The following is a 6,245-nucleotide window of genomic DNA, read 5'->3' on the forward strand; positions in this document are numbered from 1 at the left end:
ATTGTTTATGTTAATACAATTTTCACTTTGTCCATTTGGACCATATTGTGTGATATATCTTGTTTGTGTATACTTTGCTTGTTTGTGTGGTCTTTGACCATTAATGTACATAATAACAACAAAAACCCTAAAAAACTTTTGTGTGGACTGTTGGCTTGATCTTGGACAATTGGACTTAGAATTTAGGCAACATTCCTATGCTAAAGGACTTGGCCAATGCCAACTTATTGTGAAATCAAGTGCTTGCAGTTTGAAACTTCATCTTATACATCATTCAAGATCCCTCTGAGTTCATCTGCCACATGATTATTATGAAGCTGTTATTTTGAATCTGTGACTGGTGGAATTCATCTGTTACATGGGCTAATCTGAAGAAGATCATGGAGTGGCTAAAGCTTGGATGTGGCTATCTTTATTTGATGCCCTTGTTCTTCAAGACTAATATAATTATGCATTTGTGTGTTGCTTGATTCTAAATGTCCAAGGGAATTCTGGGTTTCTATTGACATTCTTGTCTATTGGATTGCTACCCATTGGTTAGATCTTTTCAATTCTTAACTTTTAATTTTGTGCATAGGATTAGTCTCTTCACCTTCTCCCCCATTTATTTAATTTCAAAATCTCTCCCTCCTTTTTCAAAATCTTCTTTGATTGAACTTATTTTAGTCTAAACTTTGACCACTTTGCAAAAAAATAGAAACTTTGGCCTTATGCCATTGCATTTTTAAACTTCTTTTCTTAAATCAAATTTGTAAGTAAACTTAACTATACTTGACTTAAACTTTCAAAAAGTCAAAAACAACTAACTCATTCAAACCATTTGAGGGCTTTGTGCATTTCAAACTTAATTTTTGTTAAAAGCAATGCATCTACTTTGAAATTTGTATCACGAACTACGAGGTTTTGATCCCTCATTTTTATGTTGGTACGTAGGCACAAGTCCGAAGGTCTTGTCAAACACAAAAATATAATTAATTGAATTCTTTTCTCATCCCCCCATTCTATTTGTTTGTAAACATCATATTTTGTACCAAATACATATGCACACAAAAAGGGCTACCTAGGAGTACCTAGGACACTTTGGGTTCTAACACCTTCCCTCCGTGTAACCAACCCCCTTACCTGTAATCTCTGACATTTTATTAGTTTTGATTTGAAAACTTCTTACTTTTGGGTTTTGTTCGTACTTTTTCCCTTTTCCCTTGGAAACAATAAAAGCACGGTGGCAACTCTTGATATTTGATGTCTACCTTATCCATAGCTTGATGATCATGAATTTACCGCTACAGAAATTAAGAGGCGACTCTGCTGGGGAGTAGTCTCCAGTGGGTTTAGCCTACTTTTTATGTGTATATATTTGTATATATGTGGTGTTTGTATACATGTAAGTGTGATATAATCTGTTTGTTATGCTTGGTGACCTCTGAGTGGTGAGATAAGTTCTAACCTGAACTTGAGTGCAATTAAGATAGGAGGATGGTATAGTCATGTTCGACTTGTGTGGAGTAGCCCTTAACAAGTTGGCTTGAGATCCATCTACTCAGTGGAGACTCTTTTGGATTTGGAAATGTCACACAAGTATTTGTGGTTAGGCATTGTTATCTCTAATTTGGGTCCGAGAAGCTGAGGATCGTAGAACATTTACCCCCTCTTGGCCTATTTAGGACATAGTGCGGAAACTATTCAAGTGTAGACTTGATAACAGTTGTTACGCGATACTACACTCAGACGAGTTTCTCTTGAGAATATTATGGGTCGATGAGTCAGTCATCTTAACCTGTAATATCCGATAGATGGAATTAAGACTCTGGGAACTTTTTAGAACATGATCTACAAGTTTTTATCCTTAGTTCACTCCTTTGGGATGGTTCTTACCCAGACTCCATGCTCGTGACTTACAACAAACCCTTGATTCTTGGTTGGTCCAATCAAGTCTTGTCAATATCAATGGAACTTAGGTGTTGATAAGGTGTAAACCATAATCCACCAAAATGGATGATTGATCTTGACAATGACTTGATTCATCCCTTGAACTTTGTTTGCCTTGTGTGTGATCCCTTATTTGTGATTGTTGCATTCATGCATTCATGCGCATCATAACATTCATCACACGAAAAATTTCAAGGAAATGAGGTATTATTTGCAAATATTTTCAGACCATGGATTATGGACGAAGGAACACTAAGAAGTACATTTTCAAATGTCCCGACTAGAAAGAGTTAAGGAAGCTAGCATCTTTTGTATTAGATCCCTTGGACTTCAAACAACGCCATGGGAAGCTTTTGTCCATCTTATCTGCTGATGTGGTTGAAGGACTTTTAAGTGTGCTAGTGCAGTTCTATGATCCTCTCTAACGTTGTTTCACTTTCCCAGATTTTCAGCTTGTGTCTACCTTGGAGGAGTATTCTCATCTTTTGGAGATACCTATTTCTAGTAGAGTACGTTTTAGTGGATTGGAGGAGATTCCCCGATCTAGTATTATTGTTGAAGCTCTTCACTTGAAGAAGTCTGAGATAGAGGCTCATTGGGTGAAGAAAGGAGGATTGTTTGGGTTGCCATCTGATTTCCTCATCAAGAAAGCTACTGCTTTTGCTCAAGATGGTAGTGTGGACGCTTTTGAAGCTATCTTTGTGTTGGTCATTTATGGATTAGCTTTGTTCCCTAACATTGACGGTTTTGTTAATGTTAACGCCATTAGACTTTTCTTAATTGGGAATCCTGTGCCTACTTTATTAGGTGATATGTATTTCTCTTTGCATCTAAGGAATTCTAAGGGTGGTGGAACTATCGTCTGTTGCATTCCTCTTCTGTACAAGTAGTTTATTTTGCACTTGCCTCAGACACCTGCTTTTGTGGAGAACAAACAACGTCTAAGGTGGTCTCAGAGACTTATGTCTCTCACTAATGATGATATAGTTTGGTATGATCCTTCTTTGAGAAGTTTGGAGATTATTGATAGTTGTGGTGAATTCTCTAATGTGCCTCTCATTGGAACACACGGAGGAATTAATTACAACCCTGCTTTGGCTCGTTGTCAACTTGGGTTCCCCTTGAGAGACAAACCTAATAACACTAAGTTAGAAGGTCATTTCTATCAAGAGGGTAAAGATCCCCAACATTTGAAGCAGAAGATGATACATGCTTGGCATAATATGCATAGGAAAGGAAGATCCGAGCTTGGTGCGCGCAATTGTGTAGCTTTGGAAGCTTACACTATTTGGGTGAAGAAGAGAGATTTGGAGTTGAAGATGCCTTATCCTTGTGAAAGACCTATGTCTATGGTTGTGGTTGAGCCATTAACTCTACCTAACCAAGATATAGAGGAGTTGGAAGACGCGCTCGTCAAGATGAAGCAAGAGAAGGACATGTGGGAAGAGTGTTTCCGTGCTTTGAGCAAGAAGCATGAAGAGTTGTAGTTGGAATATAAGGACAAAGATGCACTTATTGAGATACTTGAAGATCGAGTGACGAAGAGACAGAGAGAGCCAGAGGTTTCATCTTCTAGCATGCCTCAACCTTCCGTTGCTTGGAAGAAGATTATTGATCAACTTGTCCTTGAGAAGACTCAGATGAAGGCTTCTTTTGAGATCGAGATTCGACGCATTCGAAGGAAGTACGCGTCTTCAGCTAGGTCTTTTGACGTTGTTAGGGATCCTTAGGATGACTAGTTTCCTTTTCTCTTGTATTCTTCATTTGGTTTTTGAAATTGTACTTAGTGTAATCCTTCCAATAATATAAATGAAAAGAGATTTTTGGTCATATAAAAATTATTGCAATTGTTGATATATATATTTGCAAATGATATAGTAAGTTCCTTGAAAACAAAAATAAATAAACAAGCATTGCATTTCATGCATCATTTGCATAAACAGGTTTCTCTTTCGCTAGATGTCTCATTGGTGTTTCTTCTGTGCTTTAGCCATGCTGACTCATCGGTATAATACCCGCGCCAATCATCTCAAAATTATGGAGCATCTAGAGCAAGAGAACAGAGAGCTGAAGGACGAGATCGCCCGCTTGACTGCCATGATGAAGTCAGTTCTTACTGCTCAGAGTCAATCTTCTCCAACGCCTGTAACTCCTCCTCCTCAGAGGACAGTTATTTCAGAGGTGGCTACCTCTACCATGCCTGCTGCTACCACTCATTTTGAGCCCACTATGCCTGCAGGATTCCCGTGGGGAATGCCGTCCAACTTTATGCCTGAAGGCTTTGCGCCTATTTTTGCTTCCATACCGGCATCTAGCCCGATCATGTCTATGCCACCTCCCGTTGTGCACAGCTTACCTCGTGTAGAGGACACCATTTATCACTCCGAGCCATCTGAGGGCTCGAATGTTTACGAGAAAATGGATGAAATGAAAGATCAGTTTCTTGAGCTGCGCAAGGAATTAAAGACGCTAAGAGGTAAGGACTTGTTTGGAAAGAGTGTTGCTGAGTTGTGTTTAGTGCCCAACGTCAAGATCCCGGTGAAGTTCAAAGTGTCTGACTTTGAAAAGTATAAAGGGAATACTTGTCCACTTAGTTATCTAGTGATGTATGCTCGCAAGATGTCTACTCAGACCGACAACGATCAACTGTTGATTCATTATTTCTAGGACAGTTTGACCGGTGCTGCGCTCCGTTGGTATATGGGGTTGGATAGTGCAAGCATTCACACTTTTAATGACTTGGGAGAGGCTTTTGTCAAGCAATATAACTACAACGTGGATATGGCGCCCGATAGAGACCAACTGAGGTCTATGCCTCAGAAAGATAAGGAGACGTTTAAAGAGTATGCGCAGAGATAGAGGGAATTGGCTGCCCAGATCACTCCTCCTTTGGAGGAAAAAGAAATGACAAAGATCTTTCTGAAAACTCTAAGTTCATTCTATTATGAACGTATGATTTCTAGTGCCCCCAGTGACTTTACCGAAATGGTAAACATGGGGATGAGGCTTGAGGAAGGAGTCCTAGAAGGACGTTTGTCGAAAGATGAAGCATCTTCGAGTAAGATGTATGGTAGCAATTTTGGGAAGAAAAAGGACAATGAAGCAAATGCAATAAGCAGTGGGAGGCAGAGGAGGCCTCATATCAGAATCAACCATCCCGTCAACATCATCATCAAGTATCTTCAGTTATCCCTGTGTTTTCCAATCAACAATCAACACCAGTTCAACAACCACAACGTCAATAACAACAAGCGCAACAACGAGCAAACACATACAACAACAACAATACCAACAAAAATCATCATCAACAAAACTTTGAGAGGAAGAAGGTCTCTTTCGACCCGATTCCTATGTCTTATGCAGAATTGTATCCCTCTTTGGTTCTCAAGAACCTAATCCAACCAAGAAACCTGTCGTAAATTCCAGAACCACTTCCATGGTGGTACAAGCCTGAGCTCCGTTGTGCTTTTCATCAAGGAGCACCCAAACATGATATAGAGAACTGTTATCCGCTCAAGTATGAGGTTCAAAAGCCGATGAAGAGTGGAATGATTTCCTTCGAGGACCGTGCGCCGAATGTGAAAGAAAATCCGTTGCCCGCCCATGGGAACTCTTCTGTGAATATGGTGGATGATTGTCCTGGCGAGTTTAAGGTTTTTGATGTGCACTTTATTCGGAGGTCCTTTGTGCAAAAGCATAAGGATATTTGTTTGGTGAGTGATTGTGAACATGATCATGACAGTTGTATTATCTGTAGTGTTAACCCGATGGATTGTGAAATTGTGAAAAGGGACATCCAGCGACTGATGGGTGAAGGCATGATTCAAATTGTTCAATCCCGTCATGTAGATGACAATGTGAATGTCATAGTGCCCATTTTCAAGTAGCCAGAAAGATTGGTAATCCAGTACGATAGCAGCAACAATAACAATTTCAGTAATAAATCAGTATCGCCGTTGGTTATACGGTTAGCGGGCCCAGTCCCGTATTCATCTGATAAAGCTGTGCCGTACCAGTATAATGCTACAATGATAGAAGGTCGTCAAAAGGTCCCGTTTCCTACGACTAGCTCTGTGGTGAGCATTGCTGATGTTACCAAGGTGACCCACAATGGTCATGTGTTTGGGCCGATGTTCCCAAAGGATAAGGAAGAATCAGTTGTGAGTAAGAAGGTGAAAGTGCCTATTGAAGATTCAGTTTGTGTTTAAAAAGGTAAGTATGGTGAATCCAATGATTTGAAAGCTAACGATGATGATGAGGTACTCCGGTTAATCAAGAGAAGTGAGTTCAGTATGGTGGAGCAGCTGCTCCAAACC

The sequence above is a fragment of the Lathyrus oleraceus genome, chromosome 7, assembly GCF_024323335.1.
Source record: "Lathyrus oleraceus cultivar Zhongwan6 chromosome 7, CAAS_Psat_ZW6_1.0, whole genome shotgun sequence".
Lineage (NCBI taxonomy): Eukaryota > Viridiplantae > Streptophyta > Magnoliopsida > Fabales > Fabaceae > Lathyrus > Lathyrus oleraceus.